The sequence below is a fragment of the Phyllobates terribilis genome, unplaced genomic scaffold (genome assembly GCF_046119375.1).
Source record: "Phyllobates terribilis strain yellow unplaced genomic scaffold, ASM4611937v1 Scaffold_7__3_contigs__length_470593459, whole genome shotgun sequence".
Lineage (NCBI taxonomy): Eukaryota > Metazoa > Chordata > Amphibia > Anura > Dendrobatidae > Phyllobates > Phyllobates terribilis.
In genome coordinates this window covers 358570063-358593124 of record NW_027362767.1, presented here as the reverse complement: position 1 = coordinate 358593124, position 23062 = coordinate 358570063, and positions in this window count along the sequence as shown.

Here is a 23062-nt window from a genome sequence, read left to right as displayed (position 1 = left end):
TACATACAGAGTCACACAGACAGACACATACACAGAGGCACACAGACAGACACACAAAGAGGCACACAGACAGACACATACACACACAGAGGCATACAGACAGACAGACCCACACACAAAGGCACACAGACACATACAGAGTCACACAGACAGACACATACACACAGAGGCACACAGACAGACACACACAGAGGCACACAGACAGACACACACACAGAGGCACACAGACAGACACATACACACAGAGGCACACAGACAGACACATACACACAGAGGCACACAGACAGACACATACATATAGAGTCACACAGACAGACACATACACACAGAGGCACACAGACAGACACATACACACAGAGACACACAGACAGACACACTCAGAGGCACACAGACAGACACATACACACAGAGGCACACACACAGAGGCACACAGACAGACACACAAAGAGGCACACAGACAGACACATACACACACAGAGGCATACAGACAGACAGACCCACACACAAAGGCACACAGACAGACACATACAGAGTCACACAGACAGACACATACACACAGAGGCACACAGACAGACACACACAGAGGCACACAGACAGACACACACACAGAGGCACACAGACAGACACATACACACAGAGGCACACAGACAGACACACAGAGGCACACAGACAGACACATACACACAGAGGCACACAGATAGACACATACATATAGAGTCACACAGACAGACACATACACACAGATGCACACAGACAGACACATACACACAGAGGCACACAGACAGACACACACAGAGCCACACAGACAGACACACACACAGAGGCACACAGACACATACAGAGTCACACAGACACATACACACAGAGGCACACAGACAGACACACACACACAGAGGCACACAGACAGACACACACACACACAGAGGCATACAGACAGACACACACACACAGAGGCACACAGACAGACACATACACACAGAGGCACACAGACAGACACACACAGAGGCACACAGACAGACACACACAGAGACACACAGACACATAAACACAGAGGCACACAGACAGACACACACAGAGGCACACAGACAGACACACACATACACAGAGGCATACAGACAGACAGACCCACACACAGAGGCACACAGACAGACACATACAGAGTCACACAGACAGACACATACACACAGAGGCACACAGACAGACACACACAGAGGCACACAGACAGACACACAGAGGCACACAGACAGACACACACACACAGAAGCACACAGAAAGACACACACACACACAGAGGCACACAGACAGACACACACACACAGAGGCACACAGACAGACACATACACACAGAGGCACACAGACAGACACACACAGAGGCACACAGACAGACACACACAGAGGCACACAGACACACACATACAGAGGCACACAGACAGACACACACAGAGGCACACAGACACACACACACACAGAGGCATACAGACAGACAGACCCACACACAGAGGCACACAGACAGACACATACAGAGTCACACAGACAGACACATACACACAGAGTTACACAGACAGACACACAGAGGCACACAGACAGACACACACACAGAGGCACACAGACAGACACATACACACAGAGGCACACAGACAGACACACAGAGGCACACAGACAGACACATACACACAGAGGCACACAGACAGACACATACATACAGAGTCACACAGACAGACACATACACACAGAGGCACACAGACAGACACATACACACAGAGACACACAGACAGACACACACAGAGGCACACAGACAGACACATACACACAGAGGCACACAGACAGACACACACAGAGGCACACAGACAGACACATACACACAGAGGCACACACACAGAGGCACACAGACAGACACACACACAGAGGCACACAGACACATACACACAGAGGCACACAGACAGACACACACAGAGGCACACAGACAGATACACACACACAGTGGCACACAGACAGACACACACACAGAGGCACACAGACAGACACATACATACAGAGTCACACAGACAGACACATACACAGAGGCACACAGACAGACACACAAAGAGGCACACAGACAGACACATACACACACAGAGGCATACAGACAGACAGACCCACACACAGAGGCACACAGACAGACACATACAGAGTCACACAGACAGACACATACATATAGAGTCACACAGACAGACACATACACACAGAGGCACACAGACAGACACATACACACAGAGACACACAGACAGACACACACAGAGGCACACAGACAGTCACATACACACAGAGGCACACATACAGAGGCACACAGACAGACACACAAAGAGGCACACAGACAGACACATACACACACAGAGGCATACAGACAGACAGACCCACACACAAAGGCACACAGACAGACACATACAGAGTCACACAGACAGACACATACACACAGAGGCACACAGACAGACACACACAGAGGCACACAGACAGACACACACACAGAGGCACACAGACAGACACATACACACAGAGGCACACAGACCCACACACAGAGGCACACAGACAGACACATACACACAGAGGCACACAGACAGACACACACAGAGGCACACAGACAGACACACACACAGAGGCACACAGACAGACACATACACACAGAGGCACAAAGACAGACACATACATACAGAGTCACACAGACAGACACATACACACAGAGGTACACAGACAGACACATACACACAGAGACACACAGACAGACACACACACAGAGGCACACAGACAGACACATACACACAGAGGCACACAGACATACACACACAGAGGCACACAGACACACACACACACAGAGGCACACAGACACATACAGAGTCACACAGACAGACACATACACACAGAGGCACACAGACAGACACACACACACAGAGGCACACAGACAGACACACACACACACAGAGGCACACAGACAGACACACACACACAGAGGCACACAGACAGACACATACACACAGAGGCACACAGACAGACACACACAGAGGCACACAGACAGACACACACAGAAGCACACAGACACACACACACAGAGGCACACAGACAGACACACACAGAGGCACACAGACAGACACACACACACACAGAGGCATACAGACAGACAGACCCACACACAGAGGCACACAGACAGACACATACAGAGTCACACAGACAGACACATACACACAGAGGCACACAGACACACACAGAGGCATACAGACAGACACACACACAGAGGCACACAGACAGACACATACACACAGAGGCACACAGACAGACACACAGAGGCACAAAGACAGACACATACACACAGAGGCACAGAGACAGACACATACATACAGAGTCACACAGACAGACACATACACACAGAGGCACACAGACAGACACATACACACAGAGGCACACAGACAGACACACACACAGAGGCACACAGACAGACACACACAGAGGCACACAGACAGACACACACAGAGGCACACAGACAGACACACACACACACAGAGGCACACAGACAGACACACACACAGAGGCACACAGACAGACACATACATACAGAGTCACACAGACAGACACATACACAGAGGCACACAGACAGACACACAAAGAGGCACACAGACAGACACATACACACACAGAGGCATACAGACAGACAGACCCACACACAAAGGCACACAGACAGACACATACAGAGTCACACAGACAGACACATACACACAGAGGCACACAGACAGACACATACACACAGAGGCACACAGACAGACACACAGAGGCACACAGACAGACACATACACACAGAGGCACACAGACAGACACATACATATAGAGTCACACAGACAGACACATACACACAGAGGCACACAGACAGACACATACACACAGAGACACACAGACAGACACACACAGAGGCACACAGACAGACATACACACACAGAGGCACACACACAGAGGCACACAGACAGACACACAAAGAGGCACACAGACAGACACATACACACACAGAGGCATACAGACAGACAGACCCACACACAAAGGCACACAGACAGACACATACAGAGTCACACAGACAGACACATACACAAAGAGGCACACAGACAGACACACACAGAGGCACACAGACAGACACACACACAGAGGCACACAGACAGACACATACACACAGAGGCACACAGACAGACACACAGAGGCACACAGACAGACACATACACACAGAGGCACACAGACAGACACATACATATAGAGTCACACAGACAGACACATACACACAGATGCACACAGACAGACACATACACACAGAGGCACACAGACAGACACACACACACAGAGGCACACAGACAGACACACACACACAGAGGCATACAGACAGACACACACACACAGAGGCACACAGACAGACACATACACACAGAGGCACACAGACAGACACACACAGAGGCACACAGACAGACACACACAGAGACACATAGACACACACACACAGAGGCACACAGACAGACACACACAGAGGCACACAGACAGACACACACATACACAGAGGCATACAGACAGACAGACCCACACACAGAGGCACACAGACAGACACATACAGAGTCACACAGACAGACACATACACACAGAGGCACACAGACAGACACACACAGAGGCACACAGACAGACACACAGAGGCACACAGACAGACACATACACACAAAGGCACACAGACAGACACACACACACAGAGGCACACAGAAAGACACACACACACACAGAGGCACACAGACAGACACACACACACAGATGCACACAGACAGACACATACACACAGAGGCACACAGACAGACACACACAGAGGCACACAGACAGACACACACAGAGGCACACAGACACACACATACAGAGGCACACAGACAGACACACACAGAGGCACACAGACACACACACAGAGGCATACAGACAGACAGACCCACACACAGAGGCACACAGACAGACACATACAGAGTCACACAGACAGACACATACACACAGAGTTACACAGACAGACACACACAGAGGCACACAGACAGACACACATACAGAGGCACACAGACAGACACATATACACAGAGGCACACAGACAGACACACAGAGGCACACAGACAGACACATACACACAGAGGCACACAGACAGACACATACATACAGAGTCACACAGACAGACACATACACACAGAGGCACACAGACAGACACATACACACAGAGACACACAGACAGACACACACAGAGGCACACAGACAGACACATACACACAGAGGCACACAGACAGACACACACAGAGGCACACAGACAGACACATACACACAGAGGCACACACACAGAGGCACACAGACAGACACACACACAGAGGCACACAGACACATACACACAGAGGCACACAGACAGACACACACAGAGGCACACAGACAGACACACACACACACAGTGGCACACAGACAGACACACACACAGAGGCACACAGACAGACACATACATACAGAGTCACACAGACAGACACATACACAGAGGCACACAGACAGACACACAAAGAGGCACACAGACAGACACATACACACACAGAGGCATACAGACAGACAGACCCACACACAGAGGCACACAGACAGACACATACAGAGTCACACAGACAGACACATACACACAGAGGCACACAGACAGACACACACAGAGGCACACAGACAGACACACACACAGAGGCACACAGACAGACACATACACACAGAGGCACACAGACAGACACACAGAGGCACACAGACAGACACATACACACAGAGGCACAAAGACAGACACATACATACAGAGTCACACAGACAGACACATACACACAGAGGTAAACAGACAGACACATACACACAGAGACACACAGACAGACACACACAGAGGCACACAGACAGACACATACACACAGACGCACACACACAGAGGCACACAGACAGACACACACACAGAGGCACACAGACAGACACATACACACAGAGGCACACAGACAGACACACACAGAGGCACACAGACAGACACACACACAGAGGCACACAGGCACATACAGAGTCACACAGACAGACACATACACACAGAGGCACACAGACAGACACACACACACAGAGGCACACAGACAGACACACACACACACAGAGGCACACAGACAGACACACACACAGAGGCACACAGACAGACACATACACACAGAGGCACACAGACAGACACACACAGAGGCACACAGACAGACACACACAGAGGCACACAGACACACACACACAGAGGCACACAGACAGACACACACAGAGGCACACAGACAGACACACACACAGAGGCATACAGACAGACAGACCCACAGACAGAGGCACACAGACAGACACATAGAGAGTCACAAAGACAGACACATACACACAGAGGCACACAGACAGACACACACACAGAGGCACACAGACAGACACATACACACAGAGGCACACAGACAGACACACAGAGGCACACAGACAGACACATACACACAGAGGCACACAGACAGACACATACATACAGAGTCACACAGACAAACACATACACACAGAGGCACACAGACAGACACATACACACAGAGGCACACAGACAGACACACACACAGAGGCACACAGACAGACACACACAGAGGCACACAGACAGACACACACAGAGGCACACAGACAGACACACACACACACAGAGGCACACAGACAGACACACACACAGAGGCACACAGACAGACACATACATACAGAGTCACACAGACAGACACATACACAGAGGCACACAGACAGACACACAAAGAGGCACACAGACAGACACATACACTCACAGAGGCATACAGACAGACAGACCCACACACAAAGGCACACAGACAGACACATACAGAGTCACACAGACAGACACATACACACAGAGGCACACAGACAGACACACACATAGGCACACAGACAGACACACACACAGAGGCACACAGACAGACACATACACACAGAGGCACACAGACAGACACACAGAGGCACACAGACAGACACATACACACAGAGGCACACAGACAGACACATACATATAGAGTCACACAGACAGACACATACACACAGAGGCACACAGACAGACACATACACACAGAGACACACAGACAGACACACACAGAGGCACACAGACAGACACATACACACAGAGGCACACACACAGAGCCACGCAGACAGACACACACACAGATGCACACAGACAGACACATACACACAGAGGCACACAGACAAACACACACAGAGCCACACAGACAGACACACACACAGAGGCACACAGACACATACAGAGTCACACAGACAGACACATACACACAGAGGCACACAGACAGACACACACACAGAGGCACACAGACAGACACACACACACACAGAGGCATACAGACAGACACACACACACAGAGGCACACAGACAGACACATACACACAGAGGCACACAGACAGACACACACAGAGGCACACAGACACACACAGAGGCACACAGACACACACACACAGAGGCACACAGACAGACACACACAGAGGCACACAGACAGACACATACATACACAGAGGCATACAGACAGACAGACCCACACAAAGAGGCACACAGACAGACACATACAGAGTCACACAGACAGACACATACACACAGAGGCACACAGACAGACACACACAGAGGCACACAGACAGACACACAGAGGCACACAGACAGACACATACACACAGAGGCACACAGACAGACACACAGAGGCACACAGACAGACACATACACACAGAGGCACACAGACAGACACATACATACAGAGTCACACAGACAGACACATACACACAGAGGCACACAGACAGACACATACACACAGAGACACACAGACAGACACACACAGAGGCACACAGACAGACACATACACACAGAGACACACAGACAGACACACACAGAGGCACACAGACAGACACATACACACAGAGGCACACACACAGAGGCACACAGACAGACACACACACAGAGGCACACAGACAGACACACACACAGAGGCACACAGACACATACAGAGTCACACAGACAGACACATACACACAGAGGCACACAGACAGACACACACACACAGAGGCACACAGACAGACACACACACACAGAGGCATACAGACAGACACACACACACAGAGGCACACAGACAGACACATACACACAGAGGCACACAGACAGACACACACAGAGGCACACAGACAGACACACACATACACAGAGGCATACAGACAGACAGACCCACACACAGAGGCACACAGACAGACACATACAGAGTCACACAGACAGACACATACACACAGAGGCACACAGACAGACACACACAGAGGCACACAGACAGACACACAGAGGCACACAGACAGACACATACACACAAAGGCACACAGACAGACACACACACACCGAGGCACACAGAAAGACACACACACACACAGAGGCACACAGACAGACACACACACAGATGCACACAGACAGACACATACACACAGAGGCACACAGACAGACACACACAGAGGCACACAGACAGACACACACAGAGGCACACAGACACACACATACAGAGGCACACAGACAGACACACACAGAGGCACACAGACACACACACACACACAGAGGCATACAGACAGACAGACCCACACACAGAGGCACACAGACAGACACATACAGAGTCACACAGACAGACACATACACACAGAGTTACACAGACAGACACACACACAGAGGCACACAGACAGACACATATACACAGAGGCACACAGACAGACACACAGAGGCAAACAGACAGACACATACACACAGAGGCACACAGACAGACACATACATACAGAGTCACACAGACAGACACATACACACAGAGGCACACAGACAGACACATACACACAGAGACACACAGACAGACACACACAGAGGCACACAGACAGACACATACACACAGAGGCACACAGACAGACACACACAGAGGCACACAGACAGACACATACACACAGAGGCACACACACAGAGGCACACAGACAGACACACACACAGAGGCACACAGACACATACACACAGAGGCACACAGACAGACACACACAGAGGCACACAGACAGACACACACACACACAGTGGCACACAGACAGACACACACACAGAGGCACACAGACAGACACATACATACAGAGTCACACAGACAGACACATACACAGAGGCACACAGACAGACACACAAAGAGGCACACAGACAGACACATACACACACAGAGGCATACAGACAGACAGACCCACACACAGAGGCACACAGACAGACACATACAGAGTCACACAGACAGACACATACACACAGAGGCACACAGACAGACACACACAGAGGCACACAGACAGACACACACACAGAGGCACACAGACAGACACATACACACAGAGGCACACAGACAGACACACAGAGGCACACAGACAGACACATACACACAGAGGCACAAAGACAGACACATACATACAGAGTCACACAGACAGACACATACACACAGAGGTACACAGACAGACACATACACACAGAGACACACAGACAGACACACACAGAGGCACACAGACAGACACATACACACAGATGCACACACACAGAGGCACACAGACAGACACACACACAGAGGCACACAGACAGACACATACACACAGAGGCACACAGACAGACACACACAGAGGCACACAGACAGACACACACACAGAGGCACACAGGCACATACAGAGTCACACAGACAGACACATACACACAGAGGCACACAGACAGACACACACACACAGAGGCACACAGACAGACACACACACACACAGAGGCACACAGACAGACACACACACACAGAGGCACACAGACAGACACATACACACAGAGGCACACAGACAGACACACACAGAGGCACACAGACAGACACACACAGAGGCACACAGACACACACACACAGAGGCACACAGACAGACACATACAGAGGCACACAGACAGACACACACACACACAGAGGCATACAGACAGACAGACCCACAGACAGAGGCACACAGACAGACACATAGAGAGTCACAAAGACAGACACATACACACAGAGGCACACAGACAGACACACACAGAGGCACACAGACAGACACACACACAGAGGCACACAGACAGACACATACACACAGAGGCACACAGACAGACACACAGAGGCACACAGACAGAAACATACACACAGAGGCACACAGACAGACACATACATACAGAGTCACACAGACAAACACATACACACAGAGGCACACAGACAGACACATACACACAGAGGCACACAGACAGACACACACACAGAGGCACACAGACAGACACACACAGAGGCACACAGACAGACACACACAGAGGCACACAGACAGACACACACAGAGGCACACAGACAGACACACACACAGAGGCACACAGACAGACACACACACAGAGGCACACAGACAGACACATACACACAGAGGCACAAAGACAGACACATACATACAGAGTCACACAGACAGACACATACACACAGAGGTACACAGACAGACACATACACACAGAGACACACAGACAGACACACACAGAGGCACACAGACAGACACATACACACAGATGCACACACACAGAGGCACACAGACAGACACACACACAGAGGCACACAGACAGACACATACACACAGAGGCACACAGGCATACACACACAGAGGCACACAGACACACACACACACAGAGGCACACAGACACATACAGAGTCACACAGACAGACACATACACACAGAGGCACACAGACAGACACACACACACAGAGGCACACAGACAGACACACACACACACAGAGGCACACAGACAGACACACACACACAGAGGCACACAGACAGACACATACACACAGAGGCACACAGACAGACACACACAGAGGCACACAGACAGACACATACACACAGATGCACACACACAGAGGCACACAGACAGACACACACACAGAGGCACACAGACAGACACATACACACAGAGGCACACAGACAGACACACACAGAGGCACACAGACAGACACACACACAGAGGCACACAGGCACATACAGAGTCACACAGACAGACACATACACACAGAGGCACACAGACAGACACACACACACAGAGGCACACAGACAGACACACACACACAGAGGCACACAGACAGACACACACACACACAGAGGCACACAGACAGACACACACACACAGAGGCACACAGACAGACACATACACACAGAGGCACACAGACAGACACACACAGAGGCACACAGACAGACACACACAGAGGCACACAGACACACACACACAGAGGCACACAGACAGACACACACAGAGGCACACAGACAGACACACACACACAGAGGCATACAGACAGACAGACCCACAGACAGAGGCACACAGACAGACACATAGAGAGTCACAAAGACAGACACATACACACAGAGGCACACAGACAGACACACACAGAGGCACACAGACAGACACACACACAGAGGCACACAGACAGACACATACACACAGAGGCACACAGACAGACACACAGAGGCACACAGACAGAAACATACACACAGAGGCACACAGACAGACACATACATACAGAGTCACACAGACAAACACATACACACAGAGGCACACAGACAGACACATACACACAGAGGCACACAGACAGACACACACACAGAGGCACACAGACAGACACACACAGAGGCACACAGACAGACACACACAGAGGCACACAGACAGACACACACAGAGGCACACAGACAGACACACACACAGAGGCACACAGACAGACACACACACAGAGGCACACAGACAGACACATACACACAGAGGCACAAAGACAGACACATACATACAGAGTCACACAGACAGACACATACACACAGAGGTACACAGACAGACACATACACACAGAGACACACAGACAGACACACACAGAGGCACACAGACAGACACATACACACAGATGCACACACACAGAGGCACACAGACAGACACACACACAGAGGCACACAGACACACACACACAGAGGCACACAGACAGACACACACAGAGGCACACAGACAGACACACACACAGAGGCATACAGACAGACAGACCCACAGACAGAGGCACACAGACAGACACATAGAGAGTCACAAAGACAGACACATACACACAGAGGCACACAGACAGACACACACAGAGGCACACAGACAGACACACACACAGAGGCACACAGACAGACACATACACACAGAGGCACACAGACAGACACACAGAGGCACACAGACAGACACATACACACAGAGGCACACAGACAGACACATACATACAGAGTCACACAGACAAACACATACACACAGAGGCACACAGACAGACACATACACACAGAGGCACACAGACAGACACACACACAGAGGCACACAGACAGACACACACAGAGGCACACAGACAGACACACACAGAGGCACACAGACAGACACACACACACACAGAGGCACACAGACAGACACACACACAGAGGCACACAGACAGACACATACATACAGAGTCACACAGACAGACACATACACAGAGGCACACAGACAGACACACAAAGAGGCACACAGACAGACACATACACTCACAGAGGCATACAGACAGACAGACCCACACACAAAGGCACACAGACAGACACATACAGAGTCACACAGACAGACACATACACACAGAGGCACACAGACAGACACACACATAGGCACACAGACAGACACACACACAGAGGCACACAGACAGACACATACACACAGAGGCACACAGACAGACACACAGAGGCACACAGACAGACACATACACACAGAGGCACACAGACAGACACATACATATAGAGTCACACAGACAGACACATACACACAGAGGCACACAGACAGACACATACACACAGAGACACACAGACAGACACACACAGAGGCACACAGACAGACACATACACACAGAGGCACACACACAGAGCCACACAGACAGACACACACACAGATGCACACAGACAGACACATACACACAGAGGCACACAGACAAACACACACAGAGCCACACAGACAGACACACACACAGAGGCACACAGACACATACAGAGTCACACAGACAGACACATACACACAGAGGCACACAGACAGACACACACACAGAGGCACACAGACAGACACACACACACACAGAGGCATACAGACAGACACACACACACAGAGGCACACAGACAGACACATACACACAGAGGCACACAGACAGACACACACAGAGGCACACAGACAGACACACACAGAGGCACACAGACACACACACACAGAGGCACACAGACAGACACACACAGAGGCACACAGACAGACACACACATACACAGAGGCATACAGACAGACAGACCCACACACAGAGGCACACAGACAGACACATACAGAGTCACACAGACAGACACATACACACAGAGGCACACAGACAGACACACACAGAGGCACACAGACAGACACACAGAGGCACACAGACAGACACATACACACAGAGGCACACAGACAGACACACAGAGGCACACAGACAGACACATACACACAGAGGCACACAGACAGACACATACATACAGAGTCACACAGACAGACACATACACACAGAGGCACACAGACAGACACATACACACAGAGACACACAGACAGACACACACAGAGGCACACAGACAGACACATACACACAGAGACACACAGACAGACACACACAGAGGCACACAGACAGACACATACACACAGAGGCACACACACAGAGGCACACAGACAGACACACACAGAGGCACACAGACAGACACACACACAGAGGCACACAGACACATACAGAGTCACACAGACAGACACATACACACAGAGGCACACAGACAGACACACACACACAGAGGCACACAGACAGACACACACACACAGAGGCATACAGACAGACACACACACACAGAGGCACACAGACAGACACATACACACAGAGGCACACAGACAGACACACACAGAGGCACACAGACAGACACACACATACACAGAGGCATACAGACAGACAGACCCACACACAGAGGCACACAGACAGACACATACAGAGTCACACAGACAGACACATACACACAGAGGCACACAGACAGACACACACAGAGGCACACAGACAGACACACAGAGGCACACAGACAGACACATACACACAAAGGCACACAGACAGACACACACACACCGAGGCACACAGAAAGACACACACACACACAGAGGCACACAGACAGACACACACACAGATGCACACAGACAGACACATACACACAGAGGCACACAGACAGACACACACAGAGGCACACAGACAGACACACACAGAGGCACACAGACACACACATACAGAGGCACACAGACAGACACACACAGAGGCACACAGACACACACACACACACAGAGGCATACAGACAGACAGACCCACACACAGAGGCACACAGACAGACACATACAGAGTCACACAGACAGACACATACACACAGAGTTACACAGACAGACACACACACAGAGGCACACAGACAGACACATATACACAGAGGCACACAGACAGACACACAGAGGCAAACAGACAGACACATACACACAGAGGCACACAGACAGACACATACATACAGAGTCACACAGACAGACACATACACACAGAGGCACACAGACAGACACATACACACAGAGACACACAGACAGACACACACAGAGGCACACAGACAGACACATACACACAGAGGCACACAGACAGACACACACAGAGGCACACAGACAGACACATACACACAGAGGCACACACACAGAGGCACACAGACAGACACACACACAGAGGCACACAGACACATACACACAGAGGCACACAGACAGACACACACAGAGGCACACAGACAGACACACACACACACACAGTGGCACACAGACAGACACACACACAGAGGCACACAGACAGACACATACATACAGAGTCACACAGACAGACACATACACAGAGGCACACAGACAGACACACAAAGAGGCACACAGACAGACACATACACACACAGAGGCATACAGACAGACAGACCCACACACAGAGGCACACAGACAGACACATACAGAGTCACAGAGACAGACACATACACACAGAGGCACACAGACAGACACACACAGAGGCACACAGACAGACACACACACAGAGGCACACAGACAGACACATACACACAGAGGCACACAGACAGACACACAGAGGCACACAGACAGACACATACACACAGAGGCACAAAGACAGACACATACATACAGAGTCACACAGACAGACACATACACACAGAGGTACACAGACAGACACATACACACAGAGACACACAGACAGACACACACAGAGGCACACAGACAGACACATACACACAGATGCACACACACAGAGGCACACAGACAGACACACACACAGAGGCACACAGACAGACACATACACACAGAGGCACACAGACAGACACACACAGAGGCACACAGACAGACACACACACAGAGGCACACAGGCACATACAGAGTCACACAGACAGACACATACACACAGAGGCACACAGACAGACACACACACACAGAGGCACACAGACAGACACACACACACACAGAGGCACACAGACAGACACACACACACAGAGGCACACAGACAGACACATACACACAGAGGCACACAGACAGACACACACAGAGGCACACAGACAGACACACACAGAGGCACACAGACACACACACACAGAGGCACACAGACAGACACACACAGAGGCACACAGACAGACACACACACAGAGGCATACAGACAGACAGACCCACAGACAGAGGCACACAGACAGACACATAGAGAGTCACAAAGACAGACACATACACACAGAGGCACACAGACAGACACACACAGAGGCACACAGACAGACACACACACAGAGGCACACAGACAGACACATACACACAGAGGCACACAGACAGACACACAGAGGCACACAGACAGAAACATACACACAGAGGCACACAGACAGACACATACATACAGAGTCACACAGACAAACACATACACACAGAGGCACACAGACAGACACATACACACAGAGGCACACAGACAGACACACACACAGAGGCACACAGACAGACACACACAGAGGCACACAGACAGACACACACAGAGGCACACAGACAGACACACACAGAGGCACACAGACAGACACACACACAGAGGCACACAGACAGACACACACACAGAGGCACACAGACAGACACATACACACAGAGGCACAAAGACAGACACATACATACAGAGTCACACAGACAGACACATACACACAGAGGTACACAGACAGACACATACACACAGAGACACACAGACAGACACACACAGAGGCACACAGACAGACACATACACACAGATGCACACACACAGAGGCACACAGACAGACACACACACAGAGGCACACAGACAGACACATACACACAGAGGCACACAGGCATACACACACAGAGGCACACAGACACACACACACACAGAGGCACACAGACACATACAGAGTCACACAGACAGACACATACACACAGAGGCACACAGACAGACACACACACACAGAGGCACACAGACAGACACACACACACACAGAGGCACACAGACAGACACACACACACAGAGGCACACAGACAGACACATACACACAGAGGCACACAGACAGACACACACAGAGGCACACAGACAGACACATACACACAGATGCACACACACAGAGGCACACAGACAGACACACACACAGAGGCACACAGACAGACACATACACACAGAGGCACACAGACAGACACACACAGAGGCACACAGACAGACACACACACAGAGGCACACAGGCACATACAGAGTCACACAGACACATACACACAGAGGCACACAGACAGACACACACACACACACAGAGGCACACAGACAGACACACACACACAGAGGCACACAGACAGACACACACACACACAGAGGCACACAGACAGACACACACACACAGAGGCACACAGACAGACACATACACACAGAGGCACACAGACAGACACACACAGAGGCACACAGACAGACACACACAGAGGCACACAGACACACACACACAGAGGCACACAGACAGACACACACAGAGGCACACAGACAGACACACACACACACAGAGGCATACAGACAGACAGACCCACAGACAGAGGCACACAGACAGACACATAGAGAGTCACAAAGACAGACACATACACACAGAGGCACACAGACAGACACACACAGAGGCACACAGACAGACACACACACAGAGGCACACAGACAGACACATACACACAGAGGCACACAGACAGACACACAGAGGCACACAGACAGAAACATACACACAGAGGCACACAGACAGACACATACATACAGATTCACACAGACAAACACATACACACAGAGGCACACAGACAGACACATACACACAGAGGCACACAGACAGACACACACACAGAGGCACACAGACAGACACACACAGAGGCACACAGACAGACACACACAGAGGCGCACAGACAGACACACACAGAGGCACACAGACAGACACACACACAGAGGCACACAGACAGACACACACACAGAGGCACACAGACAGACACATACACACAGAGGCACAAAGACAGACACATACATACAGAGTCACACAGACAGACACATACACACAGAGGTACACAGACAGACACATACACACAGAGACACACAGACAGACACACACAGAGGCACACAGACAGACACATACACACAGATGCACACACACAGAGGCACACAGACAGACACACACACAGAGGCACACAGACAGACACATACACACAGAGGCACACAGACATACACACACAGAGGCACACAGACACACACACACACAGAGGCACACAGACACATACAGAGTCACACAGACAGACACATACACACAGAGGCACACAGACAGACACACACACACAGAGGCACACAGACAGACACACACAGAGGCACACAGACAGACACACACACACAGAGGCACACAGACAGACACATACACACAGAGGCACACAGACAGACACACACAGAGGCACACAGACAGACACACACAGAAGCACACAGACACACACACACAGAGGCACACAGACAGACACACACAGAGGCACACAGACAGACACACACACACACAGAGGCATACAGACAGACAGACCCACACACAGAGGCACACAGACAGACACATACAGAGTCACACAGACAGACACATACACACAGAGGCACACAGACACACACAGAGGCATACAGACAGACACACACACAGAGGCACACAGACAGACACATACACACAGAGTCACACAGACAGACACACAGAGGCACAAAGACAGACACATACACACAGAGGCACAGAGACAGACACATACATACAGAGTCACACAGACAGACACATACACACAGAGGCACACAGACAGACACATACACACAGAGGCACACAGACAGACACACACACAGAGGCACACAGACAGACACATACACACAGAGGCACACAGACAGACACACAGAGGCACACAGACAGAAACATACACACAGAGGCACACAGACAGACACATACATACAGAGTCACACAGACAAACACATACACACAGAGGCACACAGACAGACACATACACACAGAGGCACACAGACAGACACACACACAGAGGCACACAGACAGACACACACAGAGGCACACAGACAGACACACACAGAGGCACACAGACAGACACACACAGAGGCACACAGACAGACACACACACAGAGGCACACAGACAGACACACACACAGAGGCACACAGACAGACACATACACACAGAGGCACAAAGACAGACACATACATACAGAGTCACACAGACAGACACATACACACAGAGGTACACAGACAGACACATACACACAGAGACACACAGACAGACACACACAGAGGCACACAGACAGACACATACACACAGATGCACACACACAGAGGCACACAGACAGACACACACACAGAGGCACACAGACAGACACATACACACAGAGGCACACAGACATACACACACAGAGGCACACAGACACACACACACACAGAGGCACACCGACACATACAGAGTCACACAGACAGACACATACACACAGAGGCACACAGACAGACACACACACACAGAGGCACACAGACAGACACACACACACACAGAGGCACACAGACAGACACACACACACAGAGGCACACAGACAGACACATACACACAGAGGCACACAGACAGACACACACAGAGGCACACAGACAGACACACACAGAAGCACACAGACACACACACACAGAGGCACACAGACAGACACACACAGAGGCACACAGACAGACACACACACACACAGAGGCATACAGACAGACAGACCCACACACAGAGGCACACAGACAGACACATACAGAGTCACACAGACAGACACATACACACAGAGGCACACAGACACACACAGAGGCATACAGACAGACACACACACAGAGGCACACAGACAGACACATACACACAGAGTCACACAGACAGACACACAGAGGCACAAAGACAGACACATACACACAGAGGCACAGAGACAGACACATACATACAGAGTCACACAGACAGACACATACACACAGAGGCACACAGACAGACACATACACACAGAGGCACACAGACAGACACACACACAGAGGCACACAGACAGACACACACAGAGGCACACAGACAGACACACACAGAGGCACACAGACAGACACACACACACACAGAGGCACACAGACAGACACACACACAGAGGCACACAGACAGACACATACATACAGAGTCACACAGACAGACACATACACAGAGGCACACAGACAGACACACAAAGAGGCACACAGACAGACACATACACACACAGAGGCATACAGACAGACAGACCCACACACAAAGGCACACAGACAGACACATACAGAGTCACACAGACAGACACATACACACAGAGGCACACAGACAGACACATACACACAGAGGCACACAGACAGACACACAGAGGCACACAGACAGACACATACACACAGAGGCACACAGACAGACACATACATATAGAGTCACACAGACAGACACATACACACAGAGGCACACAGACAGACACATACACACAGAGACACACAGACAGACACACACAGAGGCACACAGACAGACACATACACACAGAGGCACACACACAGAGGCACACAGACAGACACACAAAGAGGCACACAGACAGACACATACACACACAGAGGCATACAGACAGACAGACCCACACACAAAGGCACACAGACAGACACATACAGAGTCACACAGACAGACACATACACACAGAGGCACACAGACAGACACACACAGAGGCACACAGACAGACACACACACAGAGGCACACAGACAGACACATACACACAGAGGCACACAGACAGACACACAGAGGCACACAGACAGACACATACACACAGAGGCACACAGACAGACACATACTTATAGAGTCACACAGACAGACACATACACACAGATGCACACAGACAGACACATACACACAGAGGCACACAGACAGACACACACAGAGCCACACAGACAGACACACACACAGAGGCACACAGACACATACAGAGTCACACAGACAGACACATACACACAGAGGCACACAGACAGACACACACACACAGAGGCACACAGACAGACACACACACACACACACAGAGGCATACAGACAGACACACACACACAGAGGCACACAGACAGACACATACACACAGAGGCACACAGACAGACACACACAGAGGCACACAGACAGACACACACAGAGACACATAGACACACACACACAGAGGCACACAGACAGACACACACAGAGGCACACAGACAGACACACACATACACAGAGGCATACAGACAGACAGACCCACACACAGAGGCACACAGACAGACACATACAGAGTCACACAGACAGACACATACACACAGAGGCACACAGACAGACACACACAGAGGCACACAGACAGACACACAAAGGCACACAGACAGACACATACACACAAAGGCACACAGACAGACACACACACAGAGGCACACAGAAAGACACACACACACACAGAGGCACACAGACAGACACACACACACAGATGCACACAGACAGACACATACACACAGAGGCACACAGACAGACACACACAGAGGCACACAGACAGACACACACAGAGGCACACAGACACACACATACAGAGGCACACAGACAGACACACACAGAGGCACACAGACACACACACACACACAGAGGCATACAGACAGACAGACCCACACACAGAGGCACACAGACAGACACATACAGAGTCACACAGACAGACACATACACACAGAGTTACACAGACAGACACACACAGAGGCACACAGACAGACACACACACAGAGGCACACAGACAGACACATATACACAGAGGCACACAGACAGACACACAGAGGCACACAGACAGACACATACACACAGAGGCACACAGACAGACACATACATACAGAGTCACACAGACAGACACATACACACAGAGGCACACAGACAGACACATACACACAGAGACACACAGACAGACACACACAGAGGCACACAGACAGACACATACACACAGAGGCACACAGACAGACACACACAGAGGCACACAGACAGACACATACACACAGAGGCACACACACAGAGGCACACAGACAGACACACACACAGAGGCAGACAGACACATACACACAGAGGCACACAGACAGACACACACAGAGGCACACAGACAGACACACACACACACAGTGGCACACAGACAGACACACACACAGAGGCACAAAGACAGACACATACATACAGAGTCACACAGACAGACACATACACAGAGGCACACAGACAGACACACAAAGAGGCACACAGACAGACACATACACACACAGAGGCATACAGACAGACAGACCCACACACAGAGGCACACAGACAGACACATACAGAGTCACACAGACAGACACATACACACAGAGGCACACAGACAGACACACACAGAGGCACACAGACAGACACACACACAGAGGCACACAGACAGACACATACACACAGAGGCACACAGACAGACACACAGAGGCACACAGACAGACACATACACACAGAGGCACAAAGACAGACACATACATACAGAGTCACACAGACAGACACATACACACAGAGGTACACAGACAGACACATACACACAGAGACACACAGACAGACACACACAGAGGCACACAGACAGACACATACACACAGAGGCACACACACAGAGGCACACAGACAGACACACACACAGAGGCACACAGACAGACACATACACACAGAGGCACACAGACAGACACACACAGAGGCACACAGACAGACACACACACAGAGGCACACAGGCACATACAGAGTCACACAGACAGACACATACACACAGAGGCACACAGACAGACACACACACACAGAGGCACACAGACAGACACACACACACAGAGGCACACAGACAGACACACACACAGAGGCACACAGACAGACACATACACACAGAGGCACACAGACAGACACACACAGAGGCACACAGACAGACACACACAGAGGCACACAGACACACACACACAGAGGCACACAGACAGACACACACAGAGGCACACAGACAGACACACACACACAGAGGCATACAGACAGACAGACCCACAGACAGAGGCACACAGACAGACACATAGAGAGTCACAAAGACAGACACATACACACAGAGGCACACAGACAGACACACACAGAGGCACACAGACAGACACACACACAGAGGCACACAGACAGACACACAGAGGCACACAGACAGACACATACACACAGAGGCACACAGACAGACACATACATACAGAGTCACACAGACAAACACATACACACAGAGGCACACAGACAGACACATACACACAGAGGCACACAGACAGACACACACACAGAGGCACACAGACAGA